The sequence below is a fragment of the Heptranchias perlo genome, unplaced genomic scaffold (genome assembly GCF_035084215.1).
Source record: "Heptranchias perlo isolate sHepPer1 unplaced genomic scaffold, sHepPer1.hap1 HAP1_SCAFFOLD_115, whole genome shotgun sequence".
Classification (NCBI taxonomy): Eukaryota; Metazoa; Chordata; class Chondrichthyes; order Hexanchiformes; family Hexanchidae; genus Heptranchias; species Heptranchias perlo.
In genome coordinates this window covers 5,001-27,638 of record NW_027138374.1, presented here as the reverse complement: position 1 = coordinate 27,638, position 22,638 = coordinate 5,001, and the positions used below count along the sequence as shown (strand labels likewise).

The window sequence follows — 22,638 nt, the reverse complement described above, 5'->3', positions numbered from 1 at the left end:
GCCTCTATTAATAAAGCCCAGGATTACATACGGACATAAGAACATAAGAAATAGGAGCAGGAGTAGGCCATTCGGCCCCTCGAGCCTGCTCTGCCATTCAATAAGATAATGGTTGATCTTTGACCTCAACTCCACTTTCCTGCCCGATCCCCATATCCCTTGATTCCCCTAGAGTCCAAAAATATATCGATCTGAGCCTTGAATATATTCAACGACTCAGCATCCACAGCCCTCTGGGGTAGAGAATTCTAAAGATTCACAACCCTCAGTGAAGAAATTCCTCCTCATCTCAGTCGAATGGCTGACCCCCTTATCCTGAGACTATGCCCCCCAGTTCTAGACTCTCCAGCCAGGGGAAACAATCTCTCAGCATCTACCCTGTCAAGTCCCCTCAGAATCATATATATTTCAATCAGATCACCTCTCATTCTTCTAAACTCCATTCTACAAGGCCCATTCGACTCAATCTCTCCTCATAGGACAACCCTCTCATCCCGGGAATCAATCTGGTGAATCTTCGTTGCACCCCCTCTCAGGCAAGTATATCTTTCCTTAGATAAGGAAACCAAAACTGTACTCAGTTCTCCAGGTGAGGTCTCACCAAAGCCCTGTACAACTGTAGTAAGACTTCCTTATTCTTGTACTCCAATCCTCTTGAAATAAAGGCCAACATTCCATTTGCCTTCCTAATTGCTGGCTGTACCTGCATACTAACTTTTTGTATTTCTTGTACGAAGACACCCAAATCTCTCTGAACACCAACGTTTAATATTTTCTCACCAGATAAAAAATATTCTGTTTTTCTATTCACCAAAGTGAATAACCTCATATTTCCCCACATTATACTCCATCTGCCACCTTCTTGCCCACTCACTTAACCTGTCGATATCCCTTTGCTGGCTCTTTGTGTCCTCCTCACAGCTTACTTTCCCACCCAGCTTTGTATCATCAGCAAACTTGGATACATTACTGACTTAGATGAAGGGACTGAGTGTAATATAGATTGTAAATAGCTGAGGCCCAAGCACCGATCCTTGCGGCACCTCACTAGTTACCGCCTGACAACCTGAGAATGACCCGTTTATCCCTCCTCTCTGTTTTCTGTCCTTTAACCAATCCCCTATCCATGCTAATATATTACCCCCAATCCCATGAGCCCTTACCTTGTGTAACAACCTTTCATGTGGCACCTTATCGAATGCCTTTTGAAAATCCAAATATACTCCATCCACTGGTTCCCCTTTATCGACCCTGCTCGTCACATCCTCAAAAAACTAATACATTTGTCAAACATGATTTCCTTTTCATAAAACCATGTTGACTCTGCCCAATCATATTATGATTTTCTAAGTGCCCTGTTACCACTTCCTTAATAATGGATTCCAGCATTTTCCTGACGACTGATGTCAGGCTAACTGGCCTGTAGTTCCCTGTTTTCTCTCTCCCTCCTTGCTTGAATAACAGGGTTACATTTGCTACTTTCCAATCCATTGGGACCGTTCTAGAATTCAGGGAATTTTGGAAGATCATAACCAATGCATCCACTATCTCTGCAGCCACCTCTTTTGCAACTCTCGGATGTAGGCCATCAGGTCCAGGGGATTTATCAGCTTTTAGTCCCATTAGTTTCTCCAGGACTTTTTCTCTACTGATATTAATTACTTTAAGTTCCTCACTCTCATTAGACTCTTGGTTCCCCATTATTTCTGGTATGTTTTTTGTGTCTTCTACTGTGAAGACAGATACAAAATATTTGTTATATACAAAATATTTGTTTAATGTCTCTGCCATTTCCTGATTCCCCATTATAATTTCTCCTGTCTCAGCCTCTAAGAGACCAACATTTACTTTTGCTACTCTCTTCCTTTTTACATACTTGTACATAAGAACATAAGAACATAAGAAATTGGAGCAGGAGTAGGCCAATCGGCCCCTCGAGCCTGCTCCGCCATTCAATAAGATCATGGCTGATCTGATCCCAACCACAAATCTAAAGAACACAAGAAGTCGGAGCAGGACCCGGCCACATAGCCCCTGGGCCCTCTCCGCCACCCACAGGGCATTGACCGATCCGAACTCAGCTTCATGTCCAATTTCCTGCCCGCTCCCCATAACCCCTAATTCCCTTTACTTCGAGGAAACTGTCTATTTCTGTTTTAAATTTATCTAATGATGTAGCTTCCACAGCTTCCTGGGGCAGCAAATTCCACAGACCGACCACCCTCTGAGTGAAGAAGTTTCTCCTCATCTCAGTTTTGAAAGAGCAGCCCCTTATTCTAAGATTATGCCCCCTAGTTCTAGTTTCACCCATCTTTGGGAACATCCTTACTGCATCCACCCGATCAAGACCCTTCACAATCTTATATGTTTCAATAAGATCGCCTCTCATTCTTCTGAACTCCAATGAGTAGAGTCCCAATCTACTCAACCTCTCCTCATATGTCCGCCCCCTCATCCCCGGGATTAACCGAGTGAACCTTCTTTGTACTGCCTCGAGACCAAGTGTGTCTTTTCTTAAGTATGGAGACCAAAACTGTATGCAGTATTCCAGGTGCGGTCTCACCAATACCTTATATAACTGCAGCAATACCTCCTTGTTTTTATATTCTATCCCCCTAGCAATAAAAGCCAACATTCCGTTGGCTTTCTTGATCACCTGCTGCACCTGCATACCAACTTTTTGATTTTCTTGCACTAGGACCCCCAGATCCCTTTGTACTGCAGTACTTTCCAGTCTCTCGCCATTAAGAAAATAACTTGCTCTCTGATTTTTCCTGCCAAAGTGCATAACCTCACATTTTCCAATATTATATTGCATCTGCCAAATCTCCGCCCACTCACCCAGCCTGTCTATATCCCCTTGCAGGGTTTTTATGTCCTCCTCACTCTCTACTTTCCCTCCCATCTTTGTATCATCTGCAAATTTTGATATGTTGCACTCGGTCCCCTCCTCCAAATCGTTAATATAGATTGTAAAGAGTTGGGGACCCAGCACCGACCCCTGTGGAACACCACTGGTTACTGGTTGCCAGTCCGAAAATGAACCATTTATCCCAACTCTCTGCTTCCTGTTCGATAACCAATCCTCCACCCATGCCAGAATATTACCCCCAATCCCGTGATTTTTTATCTTAAGTAATAATCTTTTATGTGGCACCTTGTCGAATGCCTTCTGGAAGTCTAAATACACTACGTCCACTGGTTCCCCTTTATCCACCCTATACGTTATATCCTCGAAGAACTCAAGCAAATTTGTCAGACATGACTTCCCCTTCATAAAGCCATGCTGACTTTGTCCTATTAAATTATGCTTATCTAAATGTTCCGTTACTGTCTCCTTAATAATAGACTCCAAAATTTTACCCACCACAGATGTTAAGCTAACTGGCCTATAATTTCCAGCCTTCTGCCTACTACCCTTTTTAAATAACGGTGTTACATTAGCAGTTTTCCAATCTGCCGGGACCTCTCCTGAGTCCAGGGAATTTTGGAAAACTATCACCAAAGCATCCACAATCCCTACTGCCACTTCCCTCAAGACCCTAGGATGGAAGCCATCAGGTCCAGGGGATTTATCCGCCTTGAGTCCCATTATTTTACAAGCTCTTACAATCTGTTTTTATATTTCTTGCTAGTTTACTTTCATATTCTATTTTCTCTCTTTTTATCAATTTTTTGGTCGTCCTTTGCTAGTTTCTAAAACTCTCCCAATCCCCAGGCTTATTATTCTTCTTGGCAACATCATAGGCCCTTTCCTTTAATCTAATATTCTCCTTAAATTCTTTAGTTAGCCACGGATGGATCACTTTTCCCATGGAGTTTTTATTTCTCAATGGATTGTATATTTATTGAGAATATTGAAATATTTCTTTAAATGTTTGCCATTGCTTTTCAACTGTCAAACTTTAATTTCCCAATCTACTTTTGACAACTCGCCCCTCATACCGATGTAATTGGCTTTATTTAAGTTTAAGACTCTAGTTTCTGACTTAAGTACGTTACTTTCAGACTCAATGTGAAATTCTATCATATTATGATCACTCTTTCCCAGAGGTTCTTTTACTGTAAGATTACTAATTAACCCTATCTCATTACACAATACAAGATCTAAAATAGCCTGTCCCCTGGTTGGTTTCATGATGTATTGCTCTAGGAAACAGTCTCGAATACATTCCAGGAACTCGTCCTTCAAACTACCTTTGCCAATTTGATTTGCCCAGTCGATATGCAGATTAAAGTCCCCCATAATTACTGCATTGCCTTTGTTACAAACTCCTATTATTTCATGATTCATACTCTGTCCAATGGTATAGCTTCTATTAGGGGGCCTATAAACTACTCCCACCAGTGTTTTCTGCCCCTTGTTAGTTCTTATTTCCACCCGTACTGATTCTACTTCCTGATCCTCTGAGCCAAGGTCCTTTCTCACCATGGTCCTTATCTCATCCTTTATTATTAGGGCTGCACCCCCTCCCTTTCCATTCTGCCTGTCTTTTCTATACATTGTGAAATGAGATAGGATTAATGTACCCTGGAATATTTAGTTCCCAACCTTGGTCACTTTGCAACCATGTCTCTGTGATGGCTATTAGATCAAACCCATTTGTTTCTATTTGTGCCATTAATTATCTATCTTATTACGAACGCTCCGTGCATTCAGATAAAGAGCCTTTAATTTTGATTTTTTTTTTACCATTTTGACATTATTTGCTGATGCTCTATTATTGGTAAGCTCTGCGGGGGAAAATTGGATAAGGGTCCGTTTTGGGCAGGGGATGTGCTAGTACCCCGCGCCCGATGGACCCGACACAGGCAGGACCAAGTTTGGACCCACCTGAGGACTTACCCGCAATCGGCGTCCCTTTCTGGGCCTTGCACGTGAAGCCAATGCAATTCACAATTTCCACCACCAGAGGGAGCTCAATCTCTTAAAGGGAGGATGTTTCTTAGAAAGCTCTTAAAGGTAGCTGGTACCTGTTATTTGCTGAAAATAACAGTCTACTGTCTGCACGGAGTCTGAACAGAGATCAGACATCACACACGTAAAACACAGATGCAGGTCCCATCCGTATGTTTAAACACTGATGAGTTATGTTAAAACATTGAATAAAGGTTGTGCACTACTAAATCCCACATCCTCCAATCTGCACACCAGACCTCACCAATCTGCTGATCTGAGTTGGTACCCGGCCTGCGAGAGTGCATGCACCAAGATTCTCTGCTGATGGGCAAGAGACCTTGGGTGCAAGAGGTGGACAGAAGGAGGGACATCCTATATCCGCGGGGGGGCGGGGGGGGCAAGAGGCCCTCCAGACATATACTCAAAAGACAGTGGGAGGCAGCGGGGGGACGAAGTCAATGCCAGGCGCACAGCATCATGAACATGGATGCAGTACAGGAAGAAGTTCAATGCTTTGACATGATTGGTCAAGGTGAATGAGGTCAACTGTCAAGTGGTGTCTCCTACCAACTGCACCACACACTGCACCCCCATCACCCACATACCAACAAACTCTTTCCATCAGTCCTCAACTCTTCCAATCAGATGCTTCCTCTCACCCTTACACATTACCACTGTTTCAAGCCGCCAACCCACAACTCACAGGCCACACACTGGCAGCTATTCAACCATGACAGGCACATCACCCAGGCACACGTCTCGCTTTCTTGCAGGAGAAGGTGGCGCATATCAGTAGGCAGCAAGTGGCCATGGAATTTAGCCCCTCGAGCCTGTTCCACCATTCAATGAGATCATGGTGGACCTGTGACCTAACTCCATATACCCGTCTTAGCCCCATATCCCTTAATACCCTTGGTTCACAAAAATCTATCAATCTCAGATTTAACTTTCACAAGTGAGCTAGCATCAACTGCCGTCTGCAGAAGAGCATTCCAAACGTCTCCCACCCTTTGCGTGTAGAAGCATTTCCTAACTTCACTCCTGCACGTCCTGGCTCTAAATGTTAGGCTATGTTAGGCTCCAGAACTAGCTGCGCCTCTAGCCAAGCTGTTCCAGTACAGCTACAACACTGGCATCCACCCGACAATGTGGAAAATTGCCCAGGTATGTCCTGTCCACAAAAAGCAGGACAAATCCAATCCGGCCAATTACCGCCCCATCAGTCTACCCTCAATCATCAGCAAAGTGATGGAAGGTGTCGTCGACAGTGCTATCAAGCGGCACTTACTCACCAATAACCTGCTCACCGATGCTCAGTTTGGGTTCCGCCAGGACCACTCGGCTCCAGACCTCATTACAGCCTTGATCCAAACATGGACAAAAGAGCTGAATTCCAGAGGTGAGGTGAGAGTGACTGCCCTTGACATCAAGGCAGCATTTGACCGAGTGTGGCACCAAGGAGCCCTAGTAAAATTGAAGTCAATGAGAATCAAGGGGAAAACTCTCCAGTGGCTGGAGTCATACCGAGCACAAAGGAAGATGGTAGTGGTTGTTGCAGGCCAATCATCTCAGCCCCAGGGCATTGCTGCAGGAGTTCCTCAGGGCAGTGTCCTCGGCCCAACCATCTTCAGCTGCTTCATCAATGACCTTCCCTCCATCATAAGGTCAGAAATGGGGATGTTCGCTGATGACTGCACAGTGTTCAGTTCCATTCGCAACCCCTCAGATAATGAAGCAGTCCGAGCCTGCATGCAGCAAGACCTGGACAACATCCAGGCTTGGGCTCATAAGTGGCAAGTAACATTCGCGCCAGATAAGTGCCAGGCAATGACCATCTCTAACAAGAGAGAGTCTAACCACCTCCCCTTGACATTGAACGGCATTACCATCGACGAATCCCCCACCATCAACATCCTGGGGGTCACCATTGACCAGAAACTTAACTGGACCAGCCATATAAATACTGTGGCTACAAGAGCAGGTCAGAGGCTGGGTATTCTGCGGCGAGTGACTCACCTCCTGACTCCCCAAAGCCTTTCCACCATCTACAAGGCACAAGTCAGAAGTGTGATGGAATACTCTCCACTTGCCTGGATGAGTGCAGCTCCAACAACACTCAAGAAGCTCGACACCATCCAAGATAAAGCAGCCCGCTTGATTGGCACCCCATCCACCACCCTAAACATTCACTCCCTTCACCACTGGCGCACTGTGGCTGCAGTGTGTACCATCCACAGGATGCACTGCAGCAACTCGCCAAGGCTTCTTCGACAGCACCTCCCAAACCCGCGACCTCTACCACCTAGAAGGACAAGAGCAGCAGGTACATGGGAACAACACCACCTGCACGTTCCCCTCCAAGTCACACACCATCCCGACTTGGAAATATATCGCCGTTCCTTCATCGTCATTGGGTCAAAATCCTGGAACTCCCTTCCTAACAGCACTGTGGGAGAACCGTCACCACACGGACTGCAGCGGTTCAAGATGGCGGCTCACCACCACCTTCTCAAGGGCAATTAGGGATGGGCAATAAATGCCGGCCTCGCCAGCGACGCCCACATCCCGTGAATGAATTTTTAAAATTTTTTTTAAAATTTTTAAAACAAAAAAATGTCCCCGTGTCCGAGTATTGAAATCTTGGAGACCTCCAAAAACAGTTACAAATGTCTCGGCAGCCAGAAGCAATAATCCAGCCACTAACCTGTAAATCCTGCATGGTCCCTTTAAATAGCACCGGTGGGGGGTCCTCCAGGCACTCTAAGACACGTTCACATGGTCGGGGTTAAGACTGTGCGTTGAGTTGAGCGTTAGACACCATTTTGGGACTTATCACTTTAAATCAGCATTACACACTGATTGAAGCCATTTTCTCCCGACTTTACATGATTCCAGCGTTCGTTATCTGCGCCTGAGCAAACTCCTATACCAAGATGGCAACCGGTGCACGTCACGCAGGAAATGTGGGTGCGCATCCATGACGCCATCTTGGATGTCGGAGAGGCCGTGTAGCGCCAAAACAACAGGCGCCACACGGCCCAATTTAGCGCCTTATGTCCCTTCCTGCCACTCTCTGCTTATCTTTACCCAAGTCACTACACTGCTCTGTTGCCTTGACTTTCCTCATTATATTTCTAAATTTCCCTTCACCTGACCCCTCCGCACCCATTTTAGTTTAAAGCCCTATCTATAGCCCTAGTTATTTGATTCACCAGGACAATCAGAACAGCTCCCTCTTTCCCCAGTACTGGGCCAGTGCCCCATGAATTGAAACCCCTGTCTCCCACACCACTCTTTGAGCCACGCATTTAACTCTCTGATTTGTTTGTCCCGATGCCAATTTGCATGTGGCTCAGTAATCCAGAGATTATTACCTTTGAGGTTTTGCTTATTAATTTGGACCGAAGCTCCTCCTCACACTGTCTCAGCAGAACCTCATTCTTAGTTCTACCTGTGTCGTTGGTTCCTACGTGGACCACAACAACTGGATCCTCCCCCTCATGCTCCAAGTTCTTTTCTAGCCCTGAGGAGATGTCCTAACCCTGGCACCGGGCAGTCAACACAGCCTTTGGGACTCTCGGTCATGGCTGCAGAGAGCAGTGTCTGTCCCTCTAACTATACTATCCCCTAACACTCCTTTTCACTCTCCCCACTTGGCCTCCTGTACCACAGTGTCGTAGTCAGTTTACCCATCCTCCCTGCAGTCTTTGTTCTCATCCACACAGGGAGCAAGTACCTCATACCTTTTAGACAAGATCAAAAGCTGAGGAGCCTCCATCACTACAAAGCAGAACCACAAAAGGTGATCATCTCCGGATTATTACCTGAGCCACGAGCAAATTGGCACAGGGTAAATCAGATCAGAGAGATGAATGCGTGGCTCAAAGATTGGTGTGGGAGAAGTGGGTTTCGATTCATGGGGCACTGGCACCAGTACTGGGGAAAGAGGGAGCTGTTCCAGTGGGACGGTCTTCACCTGAACCATGCTGGGACCAGTGTTCTGGCAAACTGAACAACTAGGGCAGTAGAGAAGGCTTTAAACTAAATTGGGGTTGGGGGGGGAGGGGGGGGGGAAGGAGGGCTCAGGTGGGGCGAAGTTTAGATTGATAAAGAGAAAAGACAAGGAAATAGGACAGGAAAGTGATGGGGGTAATGATAAACAGAGTGTGTCAGGAAGGGACGGAGCGTACAAACATAAGAACAAATGGGGCCGGCGTAGAAAAGAATGGTAAGAAGACAAAATTAAAGGTTCTTTATCTGAATGCACGCAGCATTTGTAATAAGATAGATGAATTGACGGCACAAATAGAAACAAATAGAGGAGCCGAGCCGAGCGGAGGGAGCGTCCGATAAAAGGCGGGATTTCAGAGCGCTGAGAGGAGCCGAGCGGAGGGAGCGTCCGATAAAAGGCGGGATTTCAGAGCGCTGAGAGGAGCCGAGCCGAGCGGAGGGAGCGTCCGATAAAAGGCGGGATTTCAGAGCGCTGAGAACAGCTGAGAGGAGCCGAGCCGAGCGGAGGGAGCGTCCGATAAAAGGCGGGATTTCAGAGCGCTGAGAACAGCTGAGAGGAGCTGAGCCGAGCGGAGGGAGCGTCCGATAAAAGGCGGGATTTCAGAGCGCTGAGAACAGCTGAGAGGAGCCGAGCCGAGCGGAGGGAGCGTCCGATAAAAGGCGGGATTTCAGAGCGCTGAGAACAGCTGAGAGGAGCCGAGCCGAGCGGAGGGAGCGTCCGATAAAAGGCGGGATTTCAGAGCGCTGAGAGGAGCCGAGCCGAGCCGAGCGGAGGGAGCGTCCGATAAAAGGCGGGATTTCAGAGCGCTGAGAGGAGCCGAGCCGAGCGGAGGGAGCGTCCGATAAAAGGCGGGATTTCAGAGCGCTGAGAACAGCTGAGAGGAGCCGAGCCGAGCGGAGGGAGCGTCCGATAAAAGGCGGGATTTCAGAGCGCTGAGAACAGCTGAGAGGAGCCGAGCCGAGCGGAGGGAGCGTCCGATAAAAGGCGGGATTTCAGAGCGCTGAGAACAGCTGAGAGGAGCCGAGCCGAGCGGAGGGAGCGTCCGATAAAAGGCGGGATTTCAGAGCGCTGAGAACAGCTGAGAGGAGCCGAGCCGAGCGGAGGGAGCGTCCGATAAAAGGCGGGATTTTAGAGCGCTGAGAGGAGCCGAGCCGAGCGGAGCTGCGACCGAGTTCGAAGTGACGTCAGGAATCAGATCGGGACGCGACACAGGGGAGGCACCTGATTGGTGAGTAGGTTCAGGTGAGTATTTCTCCTTATCTACAGTAACTGAAGTAAAAGGAAAGGGAAGGTCTGCAGGTCTTATAGGAAGTAGCGTTTATTTTTTAGTGAATCAAGGTCCCTAGTGTAGTTAACATTCTCTAAATTGAGAACAATTTAAAGGAGTAAACTCCTTAAAGGGAGTGGTAAGTAGTTTTTCTTTCCTTTTTTTTTTTCTCTTGACATTGTAGTTGTTCTTAAGCTAATTTAAGGGTTAAGTCATGGCAGGAGATCCCAGGGCCGTGTCATGTTCCTCTTGTGGGATGTGGGAATTCAGGGCTCCTTCCTGTATCCCTGATTCCTTCACCTGCGGGAAGTGTGTCCAGCTGCAGCTATTGTTTGACCGCTTGACGGCTCTGGAGCTGCGGATGGACTCACTTTGGAGCATCCGCGATGCTGAGAAAGTCGTGGATAGCACGTTCAGTGAGTTGGTCACACCGCAGATAAAAATTACTGAGGGAGATAGTGAATGGGTGACCAACAGACAGAGGAAGAGTAGGAAGGCAGTGCAGGGGTCCCCTGCGGTCATCTCCCTCCAAAACAGGTATACCGTTTTGGATACTGTTGGCGGAGATGGCTCACAAGGGGAAGGTGGCAGCGGCCAGGTTCATGGCACCGTGGCTGGCTCTGCTGCACAGGAGGGCAGGAAAAAGAGTGGCAGAGCTATAGTGATAGGGGACTCGATTGTAAGGGGAATAGACAGGCGTTTCTGCGGACGCAACCGAGACTCCAGGATGGTATGTTGCCTCCCTGGTGCAAGGGTCAAGGATGTCTCGGAGCGGCTGCAGGACATTCTGGAGGGGGAGGGTGAACAGCCAGTTGTCGTGGTGCATATAGGCACCAACGATATAGGTAAAAAACAGGATGAGGTCCTACAAGCTGAATTTAGGGAGTTAGGAGTTAAACTAAAGAGTAGGACCTCAAAGGTAGTAATCTCAGGATTGCTACCAGTGCCACGGGTTAGTCAGAGTAGGAATGACAGGATAGCTAAGATGAATACGTGGCTTGAGAGATGGTGCAAGAGGGAGGGATTCAAATTCCTGGGCCATTGGAACCGGTTCTGGGGGAGGTGGGACCAGTACAAATTGGACGGTCTGCATCTGGGCAGGACTGGAACCAATGTCCTAGGGGGAGTGTTTGCCAGTGCTGTTGGGGAGGGTTTAAACTAATGTGGCAGGGGGATGGGAACCGATGCAGGAAGTCAGTGGGAAATAAAGTGGTGACAGAAACAAAAGGCATTAAGGGAGAGTGTACAGAACATGACCGGACAGATGGTCTGAGAAAGCAGGGCAAAGACCAAGGGAAGTCTAGATTAAACTGCATTTATTTCAATGCAAGAAGTCTGATGGGCAAGGCAGATGAACTCAGGGCATGGATGGGTACATGGGACTGGGATGTTATAGCTATTACTGAAACATGGCTAAGGGAGGGGCAGGACTGGCAGCTCAATGTTCCAGGGTACAGATGCTATAGGAAAGATAGAGCAGGAGGTAAGAGAGGAGGGGGAGTTGCGTTCTTGATTAGGGAGAACATCACGGCAGTAGTGAGAGGGGATATATCCGAGGGTTCGCCCACTGAGTCCATATGGGTAGAACTGAAAAATAAGAAGGGAGAGATCACTTTGATAGGATTGTACTACAGACCCCCAAATAGTCAACGGGAAAGTGAGGAGCAAATATGTAAGGAGATTACAGACAGCTGCAAGAAAAATAGGGTGGTAATAGTAGGGGACTTTAACTTTCCCAACATTGACTGGGACAGCCATAGCATTAGGGGCTTGGATGGAGAGAAATTTGTTGAGTGTATTCAGGAGGAATTTCTCATTCAGTATGTGGATGGCCCGACTAGAGAGGGGGCAAAACTTGACCTCCTCTTGGGAAATAAGGAAGGGCAGGTGACAGAAGTGTTAGTGAGGGATCACTTTGGGACCAGTGATCATAATTCCATTAGTTTTAAGATAGCTATGGAGAAGGATAGGTCTGGCCCAAAAGTTAAAATTCTAAATTGGGGAAAGGCCAATTTTGATGGTATTAGACAGGAACTTTCAGAAGTTGATTGGGAGAGTCTGTTGGCAGGCAAAGGGACGTCTGGTAAGTGGGAGGCTTTCAAAAGTGTGTTAACCAGGGTTCAGGGTAAGCACATTCCTTATAAAGTGAAGGGCAAGGCTGGTAGAAGTAGGGAACCTTGGATGACTCGGGAGATTGAGGCACTAGTCAAAAATAAGAAGGAGGCATATGACATGCATAGGCAGCTGGGATCAAGTGGATCCCTTGAAGAGTATAGAGATTGCCGGAGTAGAGTTAAGAGAGAAATCAGGAGGGCAAAAAGGGGATATGAGATTGCTTTGGCAGATCAGGCAAAGGTGAATCCAAAGAGCTTCTACAAATACATAAAGGGCAAAAGGGTAACTAGGGAGAGAGTAGGGCCTCTTAAGGATCAACAAGGTCATCTATGTGCGGAACCACAAGAGATGGGTGAGATCCTGAATGAATATTTCACATCGGTATTTACGGTTGAGAAAGGCATGGATGTTAGGGAACTTGGGGAAATAAATAGTGATGTCTTGAGGAGTGTACATATTACAGAGAGGGAGGTGCTGGAAGTCTTAACGCGCATCAAGGTAGATAAATCTCCGGGACCTGATGAAATGTATCCCAGGACGTTATGGGAGGTTAGGGAGGAAATTGCGGGTCCCCTAGCAGAGATATTTGAATCATCCACCGCTACAGGTGAGGTGCCTGAAGATTGGAGGGTAGCAAATGTTGTGCCTTTGTTTAAGAAGGGCGGCAGGGAAAAGCCTGGGAACTATAGACCAGTGAGCCTGACATCTGTAGTGGGTAAGTTGTTAGAGGGTATTCTGAGGGACAGAATCTACAGGCATTTGGAGAGGCAGGGACTAATTAGGAACAGTCAGCATGGTTTTGTGAGAGGAAAATCATGTCTCACGAATTTGATTGAGTTTTTTGAAGGGGTAACCAAGAAGATAGATGAGGGCTGTGCAGTAGACGTGGTCTACATGGACTTCAGCAAAGCATTTGACAAGGTACCGCATGGTAGGTTGTTACATAAGGTTAAATCTCATGGGATCCAAGGTGAGGTAGCCAATTGGATACAAAATTGGCTTGACGACAGAAGACAGAGGGTGGTTGTCGAGGGTTGTTTTTCAAACTGGATGCCTGTGTCCAGCGGTGTGCCTCAGGGATCGGTGCTGGGTCCGCTGTTATTTGTTATTTATATTAATGATTTGGATGAGAATTTAGGAGGCATGGTTAGTAAGTTTGCAGATGACACCAAGATTGGTGGCATTGTGGACAGTGAAGAAGGTTATCTAGGATTGCAACGGGATCTTGATAAATTGGGCCAGTGGGCCGATGAATGGCAGATGGAGTTTAATTTAGATAAATGTGAGGTGATGCATTTTGGTAGATCGAATCGGGCCAGGACCTACTCCGTTAATGGTAGGGCGTTGGGGAGAGTTATAGAACAAAGAGATCTAGGAGTACAGATTCATAGCTCCTTGAAAGTGGAGTCACAGGTGGATAGGGTGGTGAAGAAGGCATTCAGCATGCTTGGTTTCATTGGTCAGAACATTGAATGCAGGAGTTGGGATGTCTTGTTGAAGTTGTACAGGGCATTGGTGAGGCCACACTTGGAGTACTGTGTACAGTTCTGGTCACCCTATTATAGAAAGGATATTATTAAACTAGAAAGAGTGCAGAAAAGATTTACTAGGATGCTACCGGGACTTGATGGTTTGACTTACAGGGAGAGGTTAGACAGACTGGGACTTTATTCCCTGGAGAGTAGGAGGTTAAGGGGTGATCTTATAGAAGTCTATAAAATAATGAGGGGCATAGATAAGGTCGATAGTCAAAATCTTTTCCCAATGGTAGGGGAGTCTATAACGAGGGGGCACAGATTTAAGGTGAGAGGGGAGAGATACAAAAGGATCCAGAGGGGCAATTTTTTCACTCAAAGGGTGGTGAGTGTCTGGAACGAGCTGCCAGAGGCAGTAGTAGAGGCGGGTACAATTTTGTCTTTTAAAAAGCATTTGGACAGTTACATGGGGAAGATGGGTATCGAGGGATATGGGCCAAGTGCAGGCAATTGGGACTAGCTTAGTGGTATAAACTGGGCGACATGGACATGTTGGGCCGAAGGGCCTGTTTCCATGTTGTAACTTCTATGATTCTATGATCTCGTGGCCATTACAGAGACGTGGTTGCAAGGTGACCAAGGTTGGGAGCTAAATATTCAGGGTTATTTAACATTTCGGAAGGATAGGAAAAAGGGTAAAGTTGGTGGGGTAGCTCTGTTAATAAAGGATGAAATTGGTATAATAGTGAGAAATGATCTTGGCTCAGAAGATCAAGATGTTGAATCAATTTGGGTGGAGGTAAGAAATAGCAAGGGAAAGAAATCACTGGTGGGAGCAGTTTATAGGCCCCCTAACAGTGGCTACACTGTCGGGCAAAATATTAATCAGGAAATAAGGGGGACTTATAAAAAAGGTAATGCAATAATCGTGGGCGATTTTAACTTTCACATAGATTGGACAAATCAAATTGGCAAAAATAGCCCTGAGGAGGAGTTCATAGAGTGTATTAGGGACTGTTTCCTAGACCAATACGTCAGGGAACCAACCAGGGAACAGGCCATTTTGGATCTGGTAACAAAACAGGATTAATTAATGATCTCAAAGTAAAGGATCCCTTGGGAAACAGTGATCATAACATGATAGAATTTCACATCCAGTTTGAGAGCGAGGATCTTGGGTCTGAAACTACTGTATTAAACTTAAATAAGGGCAATTATAAAGGAATGAGGGTGGAATTGGCTAAAGTGGACTGGGTAAACAGATTAGATGGTATGATGGTGGATAAACAGTGGCAAACATTTAAAAAGATATTTTATGACTCGCAACAAAAATATCTCCCTGTGAGGAGGAAAGACTCCACAAAAAGGGTGAACCAACCATGGCTAACTAAGGAAGTCAAGGATGGTATCAGGTTAAAAGAAAAAGCATAGAACATGGCAAAGATTACTGGTAAGCCCGAAGATTGGGAAAACTTTAAAAACCAGCAAAAGATGACTAAAAGAATAATAAAGAGGGAGAAAATAAATTATGAGAGTAAACTAGCAAGAAATATAAAAACTGACAGTAAAAGCTTCTACAAGTATATAAAAAGGAAGATGGTAACTAAAGTAAACATTGGTCCCTTAGAGGATGAGACTGGGGAAATAATAATGGAAAACAAGGAAATGGCAGAGGAATTGAACAGATATTTTGTATCTGTCTTCACAGTAGAAGACACTAATAATATACCAATAATAGTAGAAAATCAAGGGGCAAAGGGGAGGGAGGAACTAAAATCAATCACTATCACTAGGGAAAAAGTACTAGGTAAACTAATGGGTCTAAAGGCTGACAAGTCCCCTGGACCTGATGGTTTGCATCAGAGAGTCTTAAAGGAAGTGACTACAGAGATAGTGGATGCATTGGTCGTAATCTTCCAGAATTCACTAGATTCTGGAAAGGTCCCAGCAGATTGGAAAACCGCAAACATAACAGGTAACTAGCGACCAGTTAGCCTAACACCTGTCATTGGGAAAATGCTAGAATCCATTATTAAGGAAGTAGTAGCAGGACATTTGGAGACTCATAATACAATCAAGGAGAGTCAACATGATTTTATGAAAGGGAAATCGTGTCTGACAAATTTATTAGAGTTCTTTGAGGAAGTAACGGGCAGGGTGGATAAAGGGGAACCAATGGATGCAGTATATTTGGATTTCCAAAAGGCATTCGATAAGGTGCCACATAAAAGATTACTGCACAAGATAAGAGCTCATGGTGTTGGGGGTAATATACTGGCATGGATAGAGGATTGGCTAACTAACAGAAAACAAAGTCGGGATAAAAGGGTCATTTTCAAAATGGCAATCTGTAACTAGTGGGGTGCCGCAGGGCTCAGTGCTGGGGCCTCAACTATTTACAATATATATCAATGACTTGGATGAAGGAACAGAGGGCTCTATTTTAGCACCCGCTATCGGGTGCGTTCCCCGCGGGGGGGCTCCGAAAATCGGAGAATCCCGGCGCGGTACCGGAGCCCGCCCCGAACCCGCGCACTTCCGGGTTCCCCGCTGACGTGCCGGCGTGCGCGCGCAGCCCCCGCTGGTGGGAATCCCGCAGGCAATTAAAGCCAGTGGGATGCCACTTGACAGTATTTATTTAGGTATTTCAGGTCATTAACTGACCTGATTAAGGGACTATGTGGGATTTTAGACCAGAATGGGACTGTTTCCCACACTGGGGGAAACACTCCCAGCTCGAATGGATGTGTTGCAGCCGTCAGCCTGTGGCAGCTGCAAAGGTCCATTTGACAGGTGGGGGGGAGAGACCCTCACTCATTGCAGGAGGCCGCTCTGTCACTTGGGACAAAGTTTGGCCTCCACCACCCTCCTCCTGACAGTCAAAGTCACCAACTTGCACACTTACCCCGGGGTCCGGAGACGTGTACCTACCTTGCGGACCCCCTCAGATGTACATCTTGCGGATGGGGGCTGCTGTAGCTGCAGTCATGACCTCCTCGGAGGGCGAACGGCCTCACCAGCCTCACCACCCACGCCTTCCACCTCTGACACGTGGAGCCCCCAACACAGTGCTGTGACACATCCATCTGTACAGCAGGAGGGAGGGCTACCGCAGAGAGAGATGCGTCGCAGAAGGCACTACCCTCGCCACACGTTCCACAGACCGAGGCTCAGCTTCCTGGACCTCTCTGAGCAGCAGTGCACACGGAGGCTCAGAGTCACTCGACATGTAGTCGTGGACATCTACAGCCTCTTTCATGCCGAGCTGCTCCTGGCTGGCCCGAGCACCATCTTCTTACCTGTCGCTGTCAAAGTCACCACTGCCCTCAACAACTTCTCCTCCGCATCCTTCCAGGGTGCCACCGGGGACATCCCCGACGTCTCTCAGTGGTCTCCACAAAAGAACCCTGCAAATACACCTACACCCACTCTGCAGTGACACAATGGATGGCATCAGGTGTGGGTCTTCATAGTGATACCCAGGAGCGGGCATTATTGCACAAACCAGACAGCATTCGCGAAGACATGGCATTTGTGGTGCCAATATAATATGTAATGTGAGTTGTTCAGAAATTCAATATAAGTAACACCCATGACAAACCCTCAAACACCCTTGTGCATCCCCTTCATGCTCACGAGACGTTTGCCTTACGCTGCCTACTGCACATATGTGATGCATGCCCTATGGCTGCAGCACAGGTAGTGGCAGGTTGAGTGAGGCTGGCCGTGAGAGAGATGCACGAGAGGGTGAGTATGAGATAGAGCCATGAGATTGTATGAGGATTGGGTTGAGTGGTAGTGGCAGGATGAGTACTGGCGAGGTGAGTAAGTGCAGGTACGATGAGGATGAGGTTTGAGTGGGTGTGAGGGGTGATGTGACAGAGTAGTGTTGGCGGTGCAGAAGGAGATATGGGGTGGGGGCGGTGATGTGGCAGACGGAGTGTAGGGGAATGAGTAAGTGTACTCACTTTGGCTGACCTACTGAGGTCATTGGAGCGCCTCCTGCACTGTATGCAGGTGGGCGATATGTTGGTGGCGCAGGTGACCTCCTCTGCCACCTCGAGGCAGGTAGCAGAGGCAGGCCGCTTCCTCCCGCCCGCCGGGTGGAAGATCTCTGTCCTCCCCCTCCTCCTCACCCCATGTATTGATACCTAGAGTGAGGCATCATTAAACTGGGAGCAGCCTTCCCCCTGGGCTGCTCCATGTTGTAAGTTTTTCTATTTGTTGCAGCATCGGTCAGTGGAGGACTGCCCCTTTAAATAGAGCGCCTCCAGCTGACAGATCTTACTGCACATGTGCAGTCCGCCCGACGCGCAGATCAGCAGTGGGGAACCCGGACGAGCAGGTAAGTGGATCCAACTAGTGAATTAGATCCTACAATCGCGCGGGAAGCTGACTAATTTCACCGGGCGCGTTACCCACACGCCCGATAGCCCCCCCGCCGAGAACCCACAGCCCTGCTAACATCGGGTCCAGAGTGTCTTGTGGCCAAATTTGCTGATGATACAAAGATAGGTGGAAAAGCAAGTTGTGATGAGGACACAAAGGGGGGAAATAGGATGGGGCCTGTTTTTGGGCGGGGGTAGCACGACCCACTATTACCCCGTACCCAATTGGCCCCACGCAGGCAGCACGAGATTTGTGTCAGGGCTGAGGACTGACCTGCAATCTGCATTGGAAATCAGCATTGAACGAGGATTCCATGCAATTCGCACTTTCCACCAGCAGGGAGAGCTCCAATCTCTTAAAGGCAGGCTGTCTGTTAGAAATCTCTTAAAGGTAGCTGGTACCTGTTATTTGCTGAATATAACAGCCTGCTGTCTGCATGGAGTCTGAACGGAGATCAGACATCGCACACGAAAAACACAGATGCAGATCCCATCCCTATGTTTACACAATGATAAGTTATGTTAAAACATTGAATAAAGGTTGTGCACCACTAAATCCCACATCCTTCAATCTGCATGTAAGAACTCACCAATCTGCCGATCTGAGAGTCCGTGCACCAAGGTTCTCTGCTGATGCACCAGATGCCTTGGTGCAAGAGGTGGACAGAAGGAGGGACATCCTATATCCGCGGGGTGGGGGGGGGCAAGAGGCCCTCCAGACACACACCCAAAAGTGGGAGTCTGTAGGGGATGGAGTCAATGCCGGGCACACAGCCTCATCAACATGGAGGCAGGACAAGAGGAAGTTCAATGCTTTCAGCAGGGGAGTGAGGGGGGGGAGATGGATTATATTAATGGGCAGGGGAGTGAGGGGGGGGGGAGATCGATTATATTAATGGGCAGGGGAGTGAGGGGGGGGGAGATGGATTATATTAATGGGCAGGGGAGTGAGGGGGGGCGGAGATCGATTATATTAATGGGCAGGGGAGTGAGGGGGGGCGGAGATCGATTATATCAGTGAGCAGAGAGCTGGGGATTGAGGATGTGGGAATTTGATTATGAGGAAATTGAACATGGGAACTAAGAGCAGCAGTGGGCCACAGGGCCCCTGGAACCTGTTCCACTCGATAAGATCATGGGTGATCTTCAAACTCAACTCCACTTTGTCGCCCAATCCCTATCCCTTGATTCTCTTTGCATCCTAAAATCCATCGCTCTCAGCCTTGAATATATTCACTGACTGAGTGTCCACAGCCCTCTGGGGGAGAGAATTCCAAAGATTCACAACCCTCTGAGTGAAGAAATTTCTCCTCATCTCAGTCCTAAATGTCCGACCCCTTATCCTGAGACTATGCCCCCAGTCCTAGACTCTCCAGCCGGGGAAACAACCTCTCAGCATTTACCCTGTCAAGTCCCCTCAGAATCTTATATGTTTCAATGAGATCACCTCTCATTCTTCTAAACTCCAGAGAGTATCGGCCCATTCTACTCAATCTCTCCTCATAGGACAACCCTCTCATCCCAGGAATCAATCCAGTGAACCTTCGTTGCACCCCCTCTAAGGCAAGTATATCCCTCCTTACATAAGGAGACCAAAACTGCACACACTACTCCAGGTGTGGTCTCACCAAAGCCCTGTACAACTGTAGCAAGACTTCCTTAGTCTTGTACTCCAACCCCCTTTGCAATAAAGTAAAACGTGCCATTTGCCTTCCTAATTGCTTACTGTACCTGCACGTTAACTTTCTGTGTTTCATGTACGAGGACACCCAAATCTCTCTGAAAACCAACATTTAATAGTTTCTCACCATTTTTTAAAAAATTATTTTTCTCTATTCTTTCTACTAAAGTGAATAACCTCACATTTCCCCACATTATACTCCATCTGCCACCTTTTTGCCCTCTCACTTAACCTGTCTATATCCCTTTGCAGACTCTTTGGGCCCGATATTACCAGGGCGGCGGGTTCGTGGCGGGGGGGCGGGCGATTGGGCGCGTGGGTAACGTGCCCGGTGAAATCAGTCTGCCCCGCGCGCGATCGCAGCCTAATTGGATCCACTTACCTCTTGTTCCGGGTTCCCCGCTGCTGATCTGCGCGTCGGGCGGACTGAGCATGTGCAGTAAGATCTGTCAGCTGGAGGAGCTCTATTTAAAGGGGCAGTCCTCCACTGACTGATGATGCAACAAATAGAAAAAATTACATCATGGAGCAGCCCAGGGGGAAGGCTGCTCCCAGTTTAATGATGCCTCACTCCAGCTCTTATTGGATGGGGTGAGGAGGAGGGGGAGGACAGAGATCTTCCCCCCGGCGGGCGGGAGGAAGCGGCCTGCCTCTACCACCAAGAAGGCCTGGCTCGAGGTGACAGAGGAGGTCACCTGCACCACCAACATATCGCCCACCTGCATACAGTGCAGGAGGCGCTCCAATGACCTCAGTAGGTCAGCCAAAGTGAGTACACTTACTCATTCCCCTACACTCCGTCTGCCACATCTCCGCCCCCACCCCACATCTCCTTCTGCACTGCCAACACTACTCTGTCACATCACCCCTCACACCCACTCAAAACTCATCCTCATCTTACCTGCACTTACTCACCTCGCCAGTACTCATCCCGCCACTACCACTCAACCCAATCCTCATACAATCTCATGGCTCTATCTCATACTCACCCTCTCGTGCATCTCTTTCACAGTCAGCCTCACTCAACCTGCCACCACCTGTGCAGCAGCCACAGGGCATGCATCACATATGTGCAGTAGGCAGCGTAAGGCAAACGTGTCGTGAGCATGAAGGGGATGCACAAGGGTGTTTGAGGGTTTGTCATGGTTTTTACTTATATTTAATTTCTGATCAACTCACATTACATATTATATTGGCACCACTACTGTCACGTCTTTGCAAATCTTGTCTGGTTTGTGCAATAATGCCCTTTCCTGAGGATCACAATGAAGACCCACAACTGATGCCACCCATTGTGTCACTGCAGAGTGGGTGTAGGTGTATTTGCAGGGCTCTTTTGTGCAGACCACTGAGAGACGTCGGCGATGTCCCTGGTTGCACCCTGGAAGGATGCGGAGGAGAAGTTGTTGAGGGCAGTGGTGACTTTGAGAGCGACAGATAAGAAGATGGTGCTCGGGCCAGCCAGGAGCAGCTCGGCATGAAGGAGGCTGTAGATGTCCACGGCTATATGCCGAGTGACTCTGAGCCTCCGTGTGCACTGCTGCTCAGAGAGGTCCAGGAAGCTGAGCCTCGGTCTGTGGACCCTGTGGCGAGGGTAGTGCCCTCTGCGATGTATCTCTCTCTGCGGTTGCCCTCCCTCCTGCTGTACAGGTGGATGTGTCACAGCACTCTGTTGTGGAGCTCCACGTGTCAGAGGTGGAAGGCGTGGATGGCGAGGCTGGTGATGCTGTTCGCCCTCCGAGGAGGTCATGACTGCAGCTACGGTGGCCCCAATCCGGAAGATGTACATCTGAGGGGGTCCGCAAGGTAGGTACATGTGTCTGGACACCGGGGTAAGTGTGCAAGTTGGTGACTTTGACTATCAGGAGGAGGGTGGTGGAGGCCAAACTTTGTCTCAAGTGGCAGAGTGGTCTCCTGCAATGAGTGAGGGTCTCCCTCCCCGCATCTGTCAAATGGACCTTTGCAGCTGCCACAGGCTGATGGCTGCAACACGTCCATTTGAACTGGGAGTGTTTCCCCCAGTACGGGAAACAGTCTCAGTTAGTTGCAAAATCCCATCCCTCCTGAAATATCAGGTCAATCAGGTCTGTAAATGACCTGAAATACCTGCTGGCTTTAATTGCCGGCGCGAGTCCCACATGTGGAGGCATGTCAGCGCGTCAGTGGGAAACCCGGAAATGGGGCGAGTTGGAGCCGGGCTCCGGACCCGCCCCGGGAATCCCCGATTTTCGTAGCCCCCCCCGGCCATGAACATACCCGATCGCAGGTGCGAAAATCGAGCCCTTTGTGTCCTCCTCACAGCTTACTTTCCCACCTAGATTTGTATCATCAGCAAACTTGGATACATTGCACTCGGTCCCTTCATCTAAATCATTAATATAGATTGTAAATAGCTGAGGCCCAAGCACCGATCCTTGAATACTTTGCATCTGTCTTCACAAAGGAGAGGGATGATGCAGATATTGTAGTTAAGGAGGAGGAGTGTCAAATACTGGATGGGATAAACAGTGAGAGAGGAAGTATTAAGGGGTTTAGCATCTTTGAATGTAGATAAATCGCCAGGCCTGGATGAAATGTATCCCAGGCTGTTAAAAGAAGCAAGGGAGGAAATAGCGGAGGCTTTAACAATCATTTTCCAAACTTCACTGGATACAGGCGTAGTGCCAGAGGATTGGAGGACTGTTAACGTCGTACCGTTGTTTAAAAAAGGGAGAAAGAGATAGACAGAGTAATTATAAGCCAGTCAGTCTAACCTCAGTGGTGGGCAAATTATTGGAAACTATTCTGACAGACAGGATAA

General features: G+C 48.0%; 1 protein-coding gene across 1 annotated transcript in view; it reads right to left on the bottom strand.

Moving 5' to 3' along the window:
• The window catches only part of LOC137307897 (chloride anion exchanger-like), a gene marked incomplete at its 5' end in the record, with an annotated part of 78,548 nt that overhangs the window by 55,011 nt on the left and 899 nt on the right, over window positions 1-22,638 (bottom strand). The gene's annotated exons all lie outside the window — the stretch shown is intronic.